Here is a 20,740-nt window from a genome sequence, read left to right as displayed (position 1 = left end):
ACAATCACCAGCTCTAGTTTGCTCAAAATTAACCCTTACTTCACTGTATTCAATGTGAAAATATGCTGCTCTGCACGTTGTTTATCCTTAAGGGGTCCCTCTGTGTATCAGCTGTTGACTTATCAGTGGTGCCCACTCCTTCTTCAGAGGCAGTTTCAGTTTACATGTTCCAGCAAATATGCAATTAATGGCAACGAAGAAACACTAAAATAACAATTACTGTAATATTTGAAAGTGACAGATTGCTTATTTGAAAACGTACGACTCCACTGCTCCTTTGGTTGTTGCTGCAAAACCTCACCTCAGTGAGTTTATGACTTGCTGCTAACAGATTTATTTACATTAAAGGTAATACAAAAGTTAGCTCACTATAATGGTTGCAATAGCAATGGTACACATAAAATGACCGCTCTGACCATCCTGCTATATTAATTTGTAATAGGAAAGTCCATACTACCCTCATTCTATTTCTGTGGTTTAGGTTGAGTAACAGAAACACCAGCCCGTTCAAGCCAAAGTCCTCACATACTGCTGCTTTGTCAGTGATTCCAGCATCAGGTTTTATAGGTTAATATAATATAAGAAAGCTGGAAAGTCCCTGTAGGGTTGGTGGGAGCGCTGGAGAGTGGGTCCAACAAACCCCAGACTTTCACCTGGGAGCCTGGTGCTGGATGACATCATCTCCAACAGACACAAGACCCTACAATGTACAGCATCTACTCATCATTTTGGATTTACTGTGACGTACATCTGACTCTCATCAAAACTCACATCAGCTTAAATGGTGGCTAGCAAGTGCCTACTAATCATTGAACTTTGACCCCATAGTCACGGCAGAGCATCATCCAACTCTTAATCCTGATCTTGACCTGGTGCTTTTTTAGGTTTAACCCTTACCCAGAGCCGTGACAGTCACAATCCTGAGTCCACATTGCCCCACGTGGGCTCAGTAGGTCAGATCGAAAGCCCTGCGCAGAGTGCCCTAGTGTAGTGTAATGATATAACAGTTTCACTGCTGGAATATTTACATCAGAACATAAAATGCTTTAGCTACGTGATTGTAGCTGTACTTCAACTTTCATTTAAGACTCTGGGGCCAGTTCCAATTTTCACTGGAAGAGATGAACCACAGTAGAAATAGAGGATAAAAACTTGCAGGGAATTCAAACTGAAATAAATGCTGCATGTAGGGAACAAAAACTAACAAGTGACCAAGTATACAATCACAGGCACTGTAGACCTGAACCTGAAAAATAAAGCTAACTTGTAAGTGCCAAAAACTGCAGTACCTCTAACGGCCACCTGAAGCTGGCTCCAAGAGCAAGTCAGTCCCCATATACAGCTATGCTGAAATGCCCAACTTTTCAGCAGAAATAAACACGTTTACCATCTAGTACAAAATAGAAGTTTGGGCTCTCTAGCTAATTTCACCATTCATGACAACTGTACAGGGGTTGAATTTTTATATAACTGACCTGTTTACATTTTATTAAGTTTCAGTTTAGATTAATTTAAAAGGGACGGCGCAAATTAATAAATACACATACTATAAAAATGCAAGAATTAGCAAAAAGCTATTTTTCATCTCCAGTCCCTTGGACAAGGTGTTACACAAGGCTTTCCAAAATTCAAAGCAAAAAACAAAGAAATGGGGCTTACATTTTAAAAGACTTGCAGACTTTAGGCTTAAAGTTAAGTATAATTAAGGGCGTGGTAGCTTTAAGTTATAGACTGTCTGTGAGACTTCAGTTTATGAGTCAGATTCACCCCTCACTCTTTCATAGCTCCACCCTCTTGTCCAAATATGGTCACTTCCAGTTCCAGAACCAAGATGGCGATGGCCAAATTGCTGAACTCAAGGCTTCAAAATGGAAGTCCACAAATAAATGGGTGATATCGTAGCTACGTCCATTATTTCTAAAGTCTACCGTAAGAAATTAATACCAAGGTCTGCTTCCATGAACTAAGTGACATTCCAAGTACACTGGTGTAGATATTAAATTTAGTGGACACAGACTCTTTGACACAAGTTTCTGAGGTAGTTAACTTCAGAAAAAAAAATCAGTTTTACCTTTAACCGATGAATAAATCATGGTAAATATTGAGTTTATTCCTGCCTTTAGTGTAGCTTGCTCCTGAGAAAATGTGCATAAATGTGCCTCTAATTAGCTATTCTGAATCAGTATAAAACTGAATGTTTTACTTATAATTGGTGTGTAACCCATTGTAGTACAATTTACATAAAGAAATTGCCCATGTAACAAACAATGTGTTCACCCAGGGAGGAAAGTATACTCGTTTAGCAAAGTGGAAAGTACTAATTTCCCCCTGGAGGATGTCCTGATGGTATGTTAGGTCTGTAGGTTGGCCTGATTAGCACAGAGCATGGAGTGTGTCTACACCATCTGACCCACTGAGTGATATTCATTTGTCATTCACATATTGGAGACCAACTGCTGTGTTTTTTGCTCAGGGCAAGGGGTTTCTCAATGAGTTGTTTGTGTATGATTGCACTGGCAATTTCCCACTGTGATATTACATGGAATACACATTTAAGTGCAAAATCTGTTTAGAATTTACTTTGTATATTTCCTTCCATGAAGAGGTTGTTTCAGTGCTGATTGAAATTTTTTTTGGTCTGAAATAGCTCTTTAATGAGTGTATCCATTATTGTGTAGAGAATCCACACAGTTCTAAACAATAGGAAGCCTACACTTTTCAGAATATATATGGAGGTGCTGAGTTGAGCTTGTCATCAGGTTAGGGCTGCATGTTATTGGAAAAAACTGATATTGTGATAGTTTTGTTTTGTGTGACACATATACCAGATACAACCAGATGACTTGGATAGCTCTATTTGGAAATAATTAATCATTCTTGAATTATTGGTGTGTTTTTGATTTGTGTGTGTGTGTGTGTGTGTGTGTGTGTGTGTGTGTGTGTGAGCTGAAAAATAGAAAATAGCTTTTTCCTGAGGACTTTTTTTTTGAGGGAGTGGGAATGAGGTATCTTAATACCCAGGTTGACTCACCATGACACCATTGTAATCATGTAATACTCCTTTATTAACACATGTTAAAGTCAATGATCTAACCTGCCATAATAATGTTGCATGTTGCTACCCTAAAATAAGGGAGCCATGCTATTGTGCCAATGGCCCAGAACTTTGAAGCACTCCGAAAATAAACACTCCCTGTGGTTAGTTTCAGTTTTCAAGTTTTTACAGTTTTTACTGACCCTTCACAACATTTAAGCTACTGATCTCAGGTGTTTTTACCAACGTATGGCAGCTTTTCCCAGCAGCGTTTGGAACAATGCGCAGTTCTTCCGCTTATGTTGCTCCAATCATGTTCCTCGCTTTCATGTTGTGGTTGACTGCTGGCTGGGCATACTTTGCTTTTTTATCAGACAGACTTCTCTTGTAGATTAACGTTACCTTTCCAGCCTTGTGGCTCCAAACCATAGTTTGGAGACCTCTGGTTTCTTTCATCTAATTCATTTATCTTAAACCTGGCTTGTAGCTGGTAACTAGCATTTACACTCTGGCAACTCTACAGTAAAAAATGGTTGGGAGATGTTGTGGTTATGTTGCATTAAACAGGTGCTTTATTTATTTTGGGCAACAAACACAAAACACATTATACTGAAACCTAAGCTTATCTAGACACTTTGTGCTGACTACCGTTGCTTTACTGTGATTGTGGCATTTGCCTGCCTAGTCATGGTACTTTTCTCCACACACAGATGCAGGAAAATCTCACTTCCTATAACAAACATCACATACACACTTAACCTGACTGAAAGGGGAAGGCTTGGCCGGGAACATTAGTCATGGAAATGAGAAACGCATGAGTTTTCCTTTTGAATCAAACAGCATAAAACTTGTTACCATGTCGTGTTTGACTTAATTTGCCTTACTTGATATTTTACATCATGCAATGTAACTATTGCACATACATACAAGGCAATGTCAATGCTGAAATGATATATCATGCAGTTGGTCCCTGCCTGTTCCCAGTGACCTGATCCTAACCTGTCCAGTTCCCTCATTAGCTCCCCAGTTTATATACCTGGCCTCAAACAGTTATTTCTTACCAGCTCCTCTGTTGTGCCCCCATAGGCATAGGCCTCTGTTTTTGTTTCCCAACATGCTGCCTTTGTGGTTCTGTATGCCACCTGTTGCCAACTTCTGTTTCACATTTTCAATTAACAAACTTCTTTCCTAACCTCCCTCCTTTGTTCCTGGGCCTTGCACTTGAGTCCATACATCCTTTACCAGAAACTTTACACTTACCCTACTATACCACTTAGTCCAGAAATCAAACCTGTAATAGTATACACAACACAAACCAGCCCAACATGGTTAAAGAATTTCAGTTCCAACACAAGTCAACAGGATACTCCCACTGCTGTGACTTTTTGGAGGAGTTAAATGAGGGAATATAAATGGAAAATTACTGCAAACCAGTAACATATTGTTGGCGATCTCAGGACAGCCTCTGTCGTGATGATGTTAACCACGATGTGACAAACCATGCTGGACAGGTTTCTCTCTGATTGCGACCCCATTATCCTATGCTGCTCACTGGTGTGATCAACAGAAGTCAAACCTACCTCAGCCAGCTTCGCCTTTTTCCAAACATTTCACAAGTATTTATTTGGATAGGTCCATCTGCCTACAGCCTGGTTGTTTAACCCATTCCAAGTGTGTGGGAAGTTACTGAGGGATTGTTTCCTAAGTATTGCCACCCTTACTGGTCAGTCAGTGTGCTTAAGTAGAGGGGGGTGGACTTTTACGGAGAGGGTGTAAACTTCCCAAGCATTAGGGCACAGTCACACATGAGCAAAATAATACTGGCAAATATTCCCCTCCAGTTCACTTCCTTTCAATGCGAGTGAAGGGGCGTAAAAAACATTTGCTTCTGGGGTGTCGGTGACTTAGTGGATAGAACAGGCACCCCATGTACAAGGCTGTTGCCGCAGTGGCCTGGGTTAGACTCCAGCCTGTGACCCTTTATGCTTACCTGTCCTGTCAAGTAAAGGCAAAAAATACCTTAAAAAAAAACAAAAAAAAGCAAATTTTCATCATGGCATCGTGGAGTTCAACTTTGGTGAACTTTAACAGGTAAGGTCGCAACCTCAACCAATAGCAAAGAAGTATTTCTAGAGGACACACTAATTGCCGCCTGGTTTAACAAGCCGATATTGTATGATATTGCCCATGGAAAATCTGTCCCAGATAAGACATGCTGCCTGGCTGGTAGTGAGATGGGGGACAGGCATGGGGACATAAGAAAATGGAAAATGTCCCAGTGACATCGTATTCTGCTGAATTTATTTGCAAGCTAGCTAGCAACTTCTCAAATGATAGAAAAATTGAAAATACACAAACACATTTGTAACAGAAAACAAAACTGTCACAATGTCTGCCCCAATTGTGTATATTACTGCTTATTTTGCCTCTCTGTCCATTGTCTCGGCCACATTTCCACTCGACCCTCATTGCCATTCTCCATTCATCCATCTTTAACCTGTTGTCTAGTACCTGAAACTTGGACTCTGCCATTTCTCTCCTTCTCTCTCTCTCTCTCTCTCTCTCTCTCTCTCGCTCTCGTATTCTATTACTGCATCTTGCTAACTCAGCCATTCTGGATGTCACTAACTCGGCTTCTTCTCCGGAGCCTTTGTGCTCCACTGTCTCTCAGATTAACTCATATCACAGCGGTGCCTGGACAGCATGACGTGTGTGGTTGTGCTGCTGCCGTGGTCCTGCCAGATGCCTCCTGCTGCTGCTGCCATCATTAGTCATTAGTCATACTTCTTCTGTTATTATACACATATGATTATTGTCACACATGTATACTGCCAGATATTAATACATACTTTCAACATATTGTACCACAGTAGCCAGAACTATAACTATAATATTATTACTTTCAATAATGTTGTTGTAAGCTACTGTCATTACCTGCATCTCTCTCTCTCTCTCTCTCTCTGTCTCATTGTGTCATACGGATTACTGTTAATTTATTATGTTGATCTGGTCTGTACGTCATCTATTGCACGTCTGTCCGTCCTGGTTGCCAGCAACCCCAGAAACTAGCTAGAAGTTGCATTTAGTGTCAACTACTGAGCAATGCCCAAATTTAGTTCCAGGAATTCATTCTAAAAGTGGACAAAAAACAAAGTAGCAGATGTACAAATCCATAACTTTATGAAGCTTTGTGTTTGGGAATCTACAAAAAGAAGCTGTGTTTCTTACTTTCAGACACAACAAAAATACAATATATTAGAACCACAAAACCCCAAAGCCATAGCAGCAAAGCTCTAACATTCTCATTTAAGAACTGTTCATTGCTTATAGCGCCTCCTGGGCAAATTTATTTTTGTTATTTTCTGCCAGCTTAGCATTTTCTTCTGTGGCATTATCTGAGTGTGTTTGAGCAAGTGACTAAATGCACCACCGTAGAAAGCCCTTATCACCTAAACACATTGTAACTTCAGCTCCAGGTGTTCGCTGCCATGTTACTGTACCCAACACACATGGCCATGTTGCTAATTAAAGCAATCCCATGCTTATCCTGAGAGGGAAATACCTGGATTAGAGGGAGATTTGCAACTCAAACCTAAGACATGCCTAATCAATTTAAAGCCATTAGACAATTAATTCACTTTGGTGGAGGGTGGATATTGCACATGCACTAATCTGGCCCCTAAGTTGTCACTGTGTGTACTGATGAGTATTGAGTACTCTGTGTATATATACAGTGATGAGAGTGTGCAAGCAACCTGAGTAGAGAAAGGGATAAACAGTGATGTTTCCTGTGTGAGCATCAGGTCAGTAGCTTCAGCTTATATCACGAGTTATGAAAGTCATACCCTGGTTTGCTCTGATGTGAAGTCATGCTGCATTCCACTAATGAATGCATTTTGGAAATTCTATAAACAAAAATTTTTTGTAGCACTCCGTTAAATTGGTGTTTAAACTTGTAAACGTGGGCATATTTACATGCCCCTGAAGTTTCAGTGATGCAGTTTCTTGATTCTACACTGGCATGGCAGTATGCACTGTCAACATCATTCATGATTAATAAGCAAGTATTGTATATCAGTTTCCTCACTGAGTGTTACCATAAATTCATGAAGAAACAATAAACATTGTGAATTCTCACACAACTCATGCAGTATAATCAAAGTCTCATTTATCCAGTTTTATACCTAATACTCCCAAACCCGTGCATTTTTGCTTAAAAGTTTAAAAAAAAACACCAGTAACTGTCTCATACACGGATGAGTAGCATGCGACTGGAAAGTAGAGAGATGCCAACTCCTGAGCCCCCCTGTCCTGACACAGAGGGGACTGGTTGTATGTATTGTTCCTCAACCATAGTTGTTGTCAAATAGCAGGGCTTGGTCAAGGACTTCCAGCGTCAGACACCAACAAGAAAAGCAGTCCTTTCACGATGACATGGTACACAGCTGGTTGCCACATGACATCAACATGAATACCGGGACCCAAGGATTCCCAGCAGAATATTGCATTGTAATAAGACGATCAGTGTTATTCACTTCACCAGCCAGTGATTTTATTGTTTTGGCTGATTAGTGTATATGTACTGTCTTGATCTTTTACTATTAATTGTTTCTTTGCAGAGAAGTAAAATATTCTTGTCACCTTGAACAAATACATGAATTTGTGAAAAATCTGTGACATTTTATACTAAAGACATACACACAGAAATGGACTATGTGGACAGTTCCCTTTGATTCTTCCTAACCACCACAGAGCTTTCAAGATATCACATGCCATTTCTGATGGTCATCCAGAATGCATAGAACCATTATTTCACATGTAACATATTTTAAACTGAAAATATTACTTTATATTGTGCATACAAAATGTGAGGGATATTTATCCATGTGTATACTTTCAGTATTTTACATAGCTACAGAGAGGGAAACTTGACTAATACTTGAGTCACACATTGTCTTTAAGCTGAGAAAAATTGGCCTGAATATTTCTGTGGAGAAAAAAAGCAAAAAAACATTCATTCCAATTAAAGCAGGCCTGTGCAAGTGCAGCCAAGCAGCTCTGTTATTCAATTCCATTAGAATGAACGATGCAGCGGCATGCAACCATGCAGTTAACAGGAATTAAAACCATAGGCAAGATGACGGATTACACGAGAATAGAGGTGTGTGTGTGTGTGTGTGTGTGTGTGTGTGTGTGCGTGTGTGTCTGCATTCATGCACACATGCATTTTTTTCCCCTTGCTTTCTATTTTGCCAAAATTGTACATACTAAATATTTTTTCCCTACACATGTACTTGAATATTAAATCAAAATAGCTTGAACATTGAAACGTGCTATTAGGTCTATGCTGTGGCATGGCTTCAGTGTACTTGTCAGCATTTGCCAGCTGTAGTTATTACATGATGTATGGCTCTGTTCTTGATGCATGCATGACAGTTGGCAGTCATTAATCATAGTTAGAAGATAGGACATGGTTTAGGGTCCCTTTTCTCGCTCTTGGCGAGTCTCATATAAGTTTAGCGTGGCGTTCTCGAGGTCCAAGCAGCTGCAGGAATGGTGACATGCACAAACACATTTCATATCATTCAACTGAATGAGAATGCTGCTCAAAAAAAGGGCTTGTAAACACACACAATCTGGCAAACACTGGGCATCCTTTCCTCCACTGTACACTTTATTAAACAACCACAGAGTGTGTGCTGATTTCACTGCAGAAGAACTTTGCTTTACTTTTCCTCTCCAAACTTTCCATTGTTCTGCTGCTCAGCATCATGTTTCTTGTAGATGCGTGGGTGTGACAGTCAGAACCAGGTTCACCGAGTGTGTCTGCGCTGGTAAAACAGCATTGTTGCGACACACCCACCTTAACAGAGTAGACTAACCATGCATTTAATTAGAAACAAAAGCTGGAAATAATTAATTAGACGGCAATTCCCATTTTTACCCTTGCCAAAGTTTATAATGGAGTAGATAGGCGGATGGAATTTCACAGAAAATAATTCATTAAAATTAAAAGCGAGGGCAGGCCACAAAGACAAATGGTCACTGTTCCACTTCAGTGTCCTGCTGCCTTGCTTGGAAATGTTTTGGTGTTCTTTTGGTGCATGTATTGATATGGCTGACTGTTCACTTCCCCGTGAGATCATGCAAACCATTGGATTTGTGCTGCAGTTTGGAAATGTACAGCCAAAATTGAGCATGCTAACATTTTGAAGCACACCTCTATTACTAATTTACTTCATCTAAGCCATTAAAGTCAGTACTGCAACAGTGTAGATGAATCGTATGAGGTCACCAACACATTCAGACTGGGATATGAATAATCTAATGCAAACACCTCACTTGAATAGAGATTATATTTGATTGAAGGACAGTCTGTTTTGCGAGAGCGTGTTAGGTCATTGTTTATTTCAATTACAGCCATTATTCTTGGAGCACACCAGTTTTGTGTGTTCACAGTCTGAATCAGAGGTTGCTGCCACAACTCCCCTTCATTCCAACACTCTCTCATACCTAGAGGGCAGAACAGGTCAATTTTCACTGACTTCAAAAATGACACACATGACCATCCCCAAAATGACATATATTACTGTCCTAGCAGTTTCAGTTTTAAACATATCCTTAGCATAGGATTTGCAAAGTGGAAAATAGTACATATAGAAAGGAACCTTATTTCCAACTCTCCCCCTACAGCATTTCTCACACACCCACAGCCTAATCGTCTTCCAAAATAAATGAATACGGGTAGATTATTTGTCATTGTCTTTTGTGGTCTGATGCACCTATCAGTAGGACAACTCTGATTGTCAGTGCCTGTCAAACCTGTTACGAATGGCCGCTACAAAAATGATTTATATAAGTGTCTTCTGATCTGCTACCTCTATGGTTTAAGTAAGTTTAAGCACACGAAAACTACTTGGTTAAAGTCTGGAGAAGATTGTGAGCTGCTGATTTTGACCGTTGGTAGGAGATAGGATGCAAACTGTTGTTCCTCATGTTATAGTCATATGCTTTCTTGACCCATTCTGTTCACCTGACCTACTCGAAGACGTTGTAGAGTGCTATGATACTGTTATGCTACCTGTGTCTTTGCACCTCCGCAAACTTGGTCAATTGCTGCATAATGTTGGTGTAATTGTCAGGCTGTTGGTTCAGTTACAGGTACAGTTACAGTTGGTACAGTTGCCAGGCCTCCCCTGATTCTGCCATCCAAAAAGGGGTTTCACTTTTAGATGATCCAGGATCTTTGTTTGAAGCATAATTTGATCTTAAGGTATTTGATTCATTCTTTCCACAGATCCTCTTAATTGGTTTATATGATACACTACAAATTAGCAACCCACGTATTAATGTAAAGTTAAAGGGTAGGTTTAGGCAGTTAGTTACAGTATTTAGGTTTTGGATAAAGAAACGTGGTAATGATGTACCTGAAAATGACTCAAAGTTCACACAGTTCCATACACCAATCTCCTTGGGGAATGTCCTGTGTTTTCTGACTAATCCACCACACCAGCCTGCATTCGTATGGGACTGCTTCCTTATAAGTCTTGTCAGCAAATTGTTCACATGATCACAGCCTCCCCAAATTATTATGCACAATATTGTATTGTTATGCACAATTACTAGCTTATGCTATCATGGGATATGCATTTTGGTGCATTCCTTTTCATAGAAAAACATATGAACAGTGCATGAGAACAGTGTATATTTTTCTGGTGAAACCAGGAGAGTGAAGCAGTTTAGGTTTATGGCAGTACAGTCAAGAGGACTACTGAGCATCAGATATGCAATGCTTTGATTTGAAACAGAGTTGGGGCATTAATCAATGTAATTATATATCTTGTTGATAATAGAGGGTAATGTCATATTTTTTTTTGTTGTCATTATCACAACAACCATAACTCCATCAGGAGCCATTCCTATACCACCACAAATACTGCTCTGGAGAGAAATGCCTTTTTTGTCTTTTTTTTTTAAACAAATATTTCAGTTTTGGTTTTCTTGACTTGTTGCCTTTTTATCAAAATGTTCTGTAAACTTCACACTGAGATTAATGGCTGATCCGAAGAGCTCATTTCAGTAACAAGATAAGAACAAACAAAACAGATGCAAGAGAAAGGACACATTTACACTCCAATTAGTGCTTTTAAAGGCCTGCGTTGTATCAAATGCAGAAAACACAGCCTGTAGCCTCCTCCATAATGAGTCATTGAACCATAGCTTCCAATGGGCCTCCTCCGTCACTGTCACGTCTACTGAGTGCCTCAGTCACATTCAAATTGGCCCCGGGGCCGCAGACATTGATAGAGGGTCTGTGTGTGGTGGGAAGCATGGAGGCTAATTTCTCCAGGCTGAGCTGAGGCAGTCCAGTCGCTGTCCATCACTTCCCTGTTATTTGCATTGGCCCCAATCAGTCCAGAGTGTTGATCAATGCAGAGTCAAAGTGAGCTTTCTTTCAGCATTAGGAACTGCTTTCCATTATACTGTTAGGTGCAGCCCAGCAATGTTTTGGTGTGCTGAACAGACGCTGGGAGGACCGCATGTTTCGATGTAGTGAATCTGTGTAAAGGTGGCACCAATGAGAAAGTTGACACAGCTGTAGTCTTTCATAGCTGCATCTGTATTGTTCTATGAAAACAGCAGCTTATATCAGTTTTCAGAACTGGAACCTATCTCACACAAACAGCACAGAGAGCTAAAGGAAAAAAAAAACAAAGTTGAAGCCAAAAGGAGACAGGGGGGTATCCCAGCACAATTCTGCGTCATTGCAAATGCACATTCCTGGTTTCTTCTTTTTAGCAGATTTTACTTTTCACCTTTAGGTCATTCAAATTCTATAGCCATATAAAACATCCTATTTGTATTATAAACTGGCCGGCAGTGTTTTAGTGTCTTACGCCCTATTTGCATGGGACTAGTTCTACCTGGGGACCTTTTGTAATGTGTAATAATTGCGGAGGTCCTCTGTGATCTTCCCATGCCAATCTGTCATGTCCATAATTTTTTAAGTAAAAATTCCACCAGAAATGACTGACCATATTTTCCCAAACACAAAGGTCATGTGATAATGTTTGTTCCATGCAAATCCATATCTTGGTGACTTGGGGGTCATATTTTTATTTCTTTTTTATTATTATTATTTTTATGTTTTTGTTGGGTTTTTTTGCACCTTTTTTCTCCCTTTTTCTCAGTTGGGAATTACTGAAACAGTGCTGGCTATTGTAAACTGGTATTTCTTACAGCATTTTGGGTGCAAATTCAGGGGGCTGATCTCACTACACAGTGTAGAGACCCACCCCACACACAAATTAAAATGAGTGTCTATTTGCATTTGCAGTCATTGCTCTTGTCGTTCATGAAGTCGATGTTACGCCAAACCTTGACATCATATCAAGGGGATAATGTCAGTACATGAAAAAAATGCAGACTTTGCTTATCTCCTGAAAATGTGACGCACAAAACACAAATGTGAGAAGTAACTTTTAAAAGAGTCCCATAAAATTGAGGCTAAATAAGCATTCAAACTTAAAGGTGTACTGTATGTCTGAAACCTTTCCAGAATCATACTTCCTAGAGGATGCTGCTTTTTCATTTTGAAAACTCTTTCAAAATGAAAAAAAGGTTTTCTCCAGCACTTCTCTCAGGCCTAATCCACATGGACATGAGTATCTTTGTAAACATAGCTTTTCTATGTACATTTTGGCCTTCCATCCACACATCACCTGCACTTTACAACTCCGCCCAGAGTCAGGATTTTCAGTCACATTTCTTGGTGTCGACTTGTAGACAGAGAAGAAGCGTTTCATGCAATGGGGGACGTGACAAAAATAGTTCTTGCTCTAACCTTGTTAGTGGGACATTTTGCATGTTAACACATACATGTACAGTTACTCTTATAGTATAGCGAGTAACAAAAATGTCACTGCTTCAGGTAGCCTTCCAATATTAGCTTTTATTGATCAAAGGTTCACTAAAAAGATATTTAATTGGGGTATCTCACATGGTCATCCTTGGGTTAAAGAGCTGAAACCCTTGTTTTACTTGAATGATATGTCATTTATTTTTCAGAATAGGTTATGTTGTGATATTCAGGAGATTAGGAGTAAAATGTTCCTTACTTATAAAGAGAAATGGTCTGTTGATATTTGGTATAAACCAAAGTTGCGAACTTAGTGTCTTGTAAAGAACAGCTACAGCACAGAACCCTTTGTGAGGTATAATTTTAGCAAAAAACAAAAACCTCTTGGTGCACAGCTACGTTCAGGAACGTTACCTCTAGCTCTAGAGACTGGTAGGTTTAGTAACTGTCCAGAAGAGGAAAGACTTTGTTTATTGTGTGAATTAGGAGAAATTGAGAAGGAAGTTCATTTTTTTGTTTTACTGTCCTGCTTATGAGGCTGAGAGGGTGGTATTATTGCGTAGAATGTCTTCCTTTTATGTTTATTTCTTTGAGTTGGATGATTCTGAAAAACTTGAACTATGTTTCAGGAAGGGAACCTTTTTTGTTGCAGATTTTGTTTGCAAGGCCTGGGAGAGAAGACAGGATATTTTGTTCAAGAATGAGCTGTTATAGTATGTTTGTTTCTTTTTTGTTATTTTGAAATGAATTGAATTGTTATGAATTATCTGTGAAAGCTGCAACTATCTGTTTTGGTCTCTTATAAACCCATGAGGGTTGGGCACTTTTAGGTGTATGACACGGGAATAAAAGAAACTATTCAGGCTTCTGATTGGCTAACACCTTCTTCTTCCTCTTTTTCTTCTTTACATGACTGTAAGGTTAGGCTTGTATTGTGTTGCTTGTTTGGCTTTTGAAATGCATGTCAACTGTGTTTTTGCCTTTTCATTTATGTTACACCGAGTACATTTTAAAATCGGGTGGAGAGCAACACTGGAATGACATAGGAGTTCAGGTAAAATAAAAAAAATATAATAATAATAAATTACAAAAATGTAAATAGTTACAAAAAACCTACTAGTACTACTAAGAATAAAAAAAACAATGACTTAAAATACTACAATACTATTTACTAAAAAAAAAAAAAACATGCAATGTCATCATACCAAAAACTATAAGAGGCACACATAAAAATGTTCTTAAAATTGTCCGGAGAAGCACCTTAAGGAAAAGCAATCAACTGTCCTTATCTTAGTCTTTCGGGTATCTGGCAGCAGACTCTGGCCAATATGGCGTCAAGACACTGCAGGTCCATTCTTCCAGGTTGGAAGTCCATGCGTCCACAGGCAACTCTGCGCGATGGTTGTTATGCGCTGTAGTGCTGTGGCCGCTGCTCGCTTCTCTGCGCTGGTTTCTCTCAGCAGACCATCCCTGAATGGACTGCTGACTACCATGCTGTTTCAAAAGCTGTGTTGTTGTCTGCCGTCCCCTTGTGCTGCTTCCCTGAAGCTTGCTCTGCTCAGGTTTGAGTGCTGCCCCTCGAGCCGTCATCTCAGGCTGTCTCAGGCTTTTCCTGGTCCGGCACATCTTGGCCTATATTTTCGCATTTTCATTGCTTAAGGATCTCCTCTCCACCACCTCATTGGTAGTAGTCCGAAACAGTCTTGTCTGGTTGGGTGTTCTACCTTGTCAGTCTGTAAGAGACTTTTCTACCAGGTGCAGGTATTTGGCACTAATTGAGTGAGACCACAGCAGGAAGTAAAACTTACTAAAATCACAGCAACTATACAATTATTCACTTAAAGCAAGCAAAACATGCAAATAAAGACAGTAAAATCAAGCACAATAAAAACATACAAGATAAAGCAAAATATAAAAGCACAGCAAACTATAGAAACACAATAAAACTAGCACTTCTACCTTGCGACACACACACACACACACACACACGCACACACACACACATATATATATACATATACTTTTTTGACAACAGTAAAAGAAAAATCTTGTATCTTGTATACAAAAATACTCGTTAATCGTGGATGCAGCATTCTGTATCACACAATCGCTGTGAAGACTTTAATTTCGACCCATTAATTTCTGTGTTTATTCATTTATATCCTCTTAGCATCGAAAATGATTAATATAAAAAAAAATTGTTTGGAAAGCTTTAGGTGTCCCCTGCTGCTCTCTCTCTCTCTCTCTCTCTCTCTCTCTCTCTATATATATATATATATATATATATATATATAAATATATATATGTATGTATATATAGAAAAAGTAGCATGAAATAGCAGTATTTGTCTTGGTATGCATTACCTTACAGACAAATATTTTATGGACTACTAACAAATAAATAAAGACTGCTGTATTAAATAAAAATGATCTGTAATGAATTCTGTTTGGGATGAATCATGTGTAATAAACATTAACCGAGTTTGCAAGATTTACTTTACAGTATAATTATTTGTATGTTTTTTGAATGTATGATTATATATTTTGAAATGCCTTATATATTTAATATTGAGTACACTGATACTTTAGAATTCCATATAAGCATGTTTCTGTTTACAGTTTGGACTAACAAATTTTGGAATTAAATTTATAATGACATGGTAAATACAATATTTCTTATTTGTATTTATTTCTTCTCTCTTCAGTATATTGCATTATATTGTACTCCCTCTCTTCCTCACTCTATCTTCCTCTCTCTCTCTCTCTCTCTCTCTCTCTCTCGCTTTGTCTGTGTGTGTGTCTCTCTCCCTCTCTTTCCCTCATCACTCCACTTCCCGTGTTGTCCTGTTTCCTAAAGTAGCCAGTTCTGGTTGATGATTTACAGTAAAATTGCTTATAAATTGGAGTGGAAAATGTTTTGCAGACCTGGCAGCTTTCAAGTCCTGTGCCCATTTGTCACTCGACATTTCCTTTTGTGTAACAGCACAAGAATTAATTAGGCTGTGTGGCGGCAAAAGTTTACGGCTATAATTTATGGGGAGATGAGAATCCTTGGACACCATCTTGGACCTGTGTCGATTCATTATTTTTATTATTATTGTGCTACGTGTGTGTATGTATACAGTATGTGTTCGACTTGTGAATGAGGTTGCCCTGCATTAATATCAGTAAAGCAAGATTCATTTGCACTACTTGGGGTTTGTGGCAGGGCAAACATATTCACTGTGAGTACAGGCAGGCCAACAGGCAGACATAAACAAAAATTCCAGACTCCATAGTAATACATTCAAAAACACATTATGCATAAATATATGTACACATTACCATGCATACTGCATACAATTTTTTTTTCACCAACCACACACACACACACACACACACACACACACACACACTTGAGCTAGATGGCTGACAGGCTGAACTTATGTTTGTGTATAACTCACTTGTACTTCTATTTTTAATGTAACTTTTTTATTTTTAGATCTCCTTCTTTTATCGACAGAATATAAACCTGCCTCTGACGTTCTCACTAAAAGCTGTCCAGTGCAATTACAGTCTTCTGGTGTTGGGAGAACATAACATCATTTCCTCCTAACCACATTTACCCACAATCCTGCTGCTTTAATCTCTGAATGTCTGCTATTACAGAAAACATAAGAAGAAACAAAAATAAAAATAACATGTGAAAACAAGTATCAGCTGACAGTGAACATCAAACCAAAACCCAACACAACAATACTGGTTATCAAACATGAATCAGTGGACAGTCCGAGAAAGACCGCTTGGTCCACCACTAAATCCATACTGATATATCTTGAAAGCTATTACATGAATTGCCATGAAATGTTGTACTGACATTCATGGTCTCCAGAGGATAAAGTGGAACAACTTAAGTGAAAAAAACAGTGTCTAAGCATAGTTCTGCTGGGGGACTCAAACACTTGTTGGCAAAGGAGAAACCTTGAGGGAGGAGATTGGGAGGAATGGTTTACCCAATCTGATCTCAAGGCACAGTCTAGTTTGGGGAACTCAGAATTTCCTCTCTGCTTTTTGAAGATTATGTGGATCTGTTTGCTTCATAAGATCATAACTTTCAGCGAACATCAGGGCAGTTTTCAGTTAAAGCAGTCAGAGAGAGTTAGCACCTCAAATCTGAGGCCATGGTTCCTTTGTTCCCCTATCATTTGGTCTTGTTCACAAGTGAGGGTAAAATGGAGCATGAGATTAACAGGTGGATTGGCATGGCATCAAAAGTAATGCCACTGTTGTACCAGACTGCATTTGGTGAGGAACAAGTTCAGCCCTCACCTATGTCACAAGCTTTAGGTAGTGACTGAAAGAATGAGATCACACTTACACACAGCATCTAGAGAGAGACTAGAGAGCTTGGATAAGAGCTGCTGCTCCTGTCCATTCTAAAAGAGCCAGTTGAGGTGGTTAAGACACCTGATCAGGAAGCTTCCTGGATGCCCTCTTTTTGAGGTTTTGTGGGTGCATCTAACTGATAGGAGATCCTGGGTAGACCCACAACACATTGGAGAGATCATATATCTCATCTGCCCAGGAAACACCTCAGGAAACTCCAGGACAAGCTGGAAAACATTGATGGGGAGAAGGTTGTCTAGACTATTACCTGCTGCCACCATGACATGGCCCCAGATAATGGAGGGATAGACTTTGGTGATCTCTGACCAGCTATCTAGTCAGTGCTAGCTATCCAGCACCATCATCAGCTTAAAATTTCTAATGTAATTGTCTAATACTTTGCTTTACAGCAAAATACCTGCAAATGTAACAACATATAAATATTAACATGGTAACACATAAAAGCTAAGTTGGTGAACATGGTAAACACTGCCTGCTATTATCCACATGTTAACATTAGCTGTGTCCCAAGTCTATTCAATATACCAACTATATACAGTATGTAGTACACTACTTTACGGCGTACTATCTCTGCAGTAAGTATACAAAAAACAGTTTGCAGAAAATTATACAGTGGTTGCACAATTTTACATTAATCAATCAGCAATCGTTGGAGCTGTTTCACCACATACTCAATTAGTTTAAATTGTTAATAGACATAATTAGCTTTTCCATATCTTCACAAGAAAATGAGTAGTTCCTTCAGTCATTATTAATCAACTAATTATTAACTAATGATAGGCTACTGTATGGTCATCAGTTCCTTAGGAACTACTCATTTTTTGTGAACCTTATTGTAAAGTGTTACCCTTTTGTGCATTGCATTGTTGGAGAATAGAGTCCATCTTTACTACACTCAGAAAGGTATTTTTTAAAATGCACAGTGACTGTTTTGCAAATAATTTATTTTCTTAAAAACAGAATTAGTGCGTAGTATAGTGAACATGATGAACATGTTAGCGTTCAGGTGTTAACATTTAGCTCAAATTACTACTGGGCCAAATCACAGTGAATAATTACCAAAAAAAAGTTAACTTGTAGGTTTATGTCTTTTGGGGGGAGTTTGTTAAATGTCATTTAAACATGACATTACATTAATGTTCATTATATTTTAGTGTTCCACATAGCACTAATGCTTTAGCTGTGTGTTATTACATTTCAGAAAGCAGCACCAAACTAGATCTTTTAAAAGCTCATGAAAGAAGTGAAGACGTTTTCAACCCAATCAGTCGTCATGATGGTGAAACCTGAGGAAAAAGACCGTGCTTGAAAATAACTCAAATGATCCTTTAACCTTGAGGGAAATGTTTCCCCAGTGTCTCCCTGCTGCATTTGCAAGAATGTCCATGTGGTTCTCCCTTATGGAGGTAAGTGCTGTGCGACAACACACAAAACACACACACACACTCACGGCAGCTCTCAGAGCTGTAGAAGGAGGTGTTTGGGATCAATTGTGGATAATTGGGTCTCCACGCGACATAATCTTACATTAGTACAGCCAGCTGTGCAGCAGGCATGCATACTACCTGTTTACTGAGGGTAGGGGTGCTGTTTTGTGGTTTCATGTCTTGTGCATGTACGTGTGCCACTCCAATCATCTGAATACAATTTTTTTTAAAAATTTAAAAAAAAAACAACAGCAAATACTTCCCATGTTTGTTCCACTCTGTATGTGACAGAAAAGCTGACCTACACCATAATCTGATGTATCTCTACGGATGATAAACACTAGGGTTATGTGCGTGTGACATCACCAACCCTATCTTTGTCATTCTCCATCTTCCACTTCACACACACACACACACACACACACCATACAACCAGCCGAAACTTTAAAAAAAGAGGCTGCTCACACCAATTTTGTAATCAATGCCCACAGAAAATGGGATTCCTCCGGCCGCCGGCAATTAATACATTTGTGTCCTTTTTTAACACTAGTGAACCGAGCTTGAAATTACCAATGACTGGCTCCTGCTCATTTCCATATTTATTGCAGCGGAGGACGAGGTGGTGGTGGCGGCAATGGTGGTGGTGGGGGGGTGAAAACTGGGGCGAATGATTGATGTGGAGCTCGCCTCCTGCATTACAAACAGCCCATTATTGGGCAGACAGAGGAAGAGAGAGAGAAAGACAGAGAGAGAAGGAGAGAGAGACACTGAGAGGGACTGACAGTGAGAGCAGGAGAGGCACAGAGAGAGAGAAGAGCGGTCTAGCATACAGTTGATTAAAGTTGAAGACAGTGGGATCAGTCTGCGCCGGAGGTTTTTGTCCTCCACCCCTCCTTCCCCCTGCCTGTTTCCCTTCTCCCTCTTTTTTTCTTCTTCTCGTCCTCTCACTCCATATTTTGCGGGGTAGATAGCCAGGGCGGGAGCATTAAAGGCCTGTTTTAATGGATGTTGACAAGGAGTGGACCAACAAAAGCCCAAGCCTGAGGATTTGCTTGAAAAGATTCAATCAGACATGTTTTCACTGCGATTAATTGGCGGACTCTGAGGGGGAGGGATGTGGGGATGAAGGGATTGGCGACGGAGGTGTGAATGAGTGTGATTGTTCCGAGCACCCCCTCCCCACCATCAACCCCCTCTCCCTTTTCCTTGCACACCCCCATGCTTCCCTCTGTCATTTTGAGCGATAGTTTGGAAATGTCCTTTGAATGATGCTAAAGAGCAAACTCCTCCGCCCTCCCACTTCCCTCCTCCTCCCCGTGAATTATGAGTATTATTTCAGGGAGGTGGGATGTGGTGAGCCAGAGAACAGGACTACACCGCTTTGATTGGATCTGACCTGACTCTTCTTGTGTCAGACACACACACCCACAAATACACACACTGATAGAATCGCTGGTATGAGTGTCTGTGTGCAGTGTGATTAGCTTAGACAACCATGTCCTGATCATGACAAGAGGTAAAAGCAGTATTGCTGACCTTACTCTGAATTTCTTTTAGTCATCGCACACACACACACACACACACACTGACATGAAGTTTGACTGAGACCTTAGCCAAACTATCCTCACTAGGGCTGGCAAGAGCTTTTACATAATTGGTTTTGATTTCTGTTTTGCTGATTGATTATAGTTGACTTCAACTTTTGTGAAAGAAAAGAAGTCAAATGGGCGGCACGGTGATGTGGTGGTTAGCACTCTCGCCTCACAGCAAGAGGGTTGCCGGTTCGATCCCGGGCGTGGGAGCCCTTCTGTGCGGAGTTTGCATGTTCTCCCCGTGTCAGCGTGGGTTCTCTCCGGGCACTCCGGCTTCCTCCCACAGTCCAAAGACATGCAGATTGGGGACTAGGTTAATTGATAACTCTAAATTGTCCATAGGTGTGAATGTGAGCGTGAATGGTTGTTTGTCTCTATGTGTCAGCCCTGTGATAGTCTGGCAACCTGTCCAGGGTGTACCCCGCCTCTCGCCCGATGTCAGC

Source organism: Epinephelus fuscoguttatus, linkage group LG5 (assembly GCF_011397635.1).
Source record: "Epinephelus fuscoguttatus linkage group LG5, E.fuscoguttatus.final_Chr_v1".
Lineage (NCBI taxonomy): Eukaryota > Metazoa > Chordata > Actinopteri > Perciformes > Serranidae > Epinephelus > Epinephelus fuscoguttatus.
The sequence above is the reverse complement of the archived record's forward strand: the minus strand, read 5'-3'. Positions refer to the sequence as shown.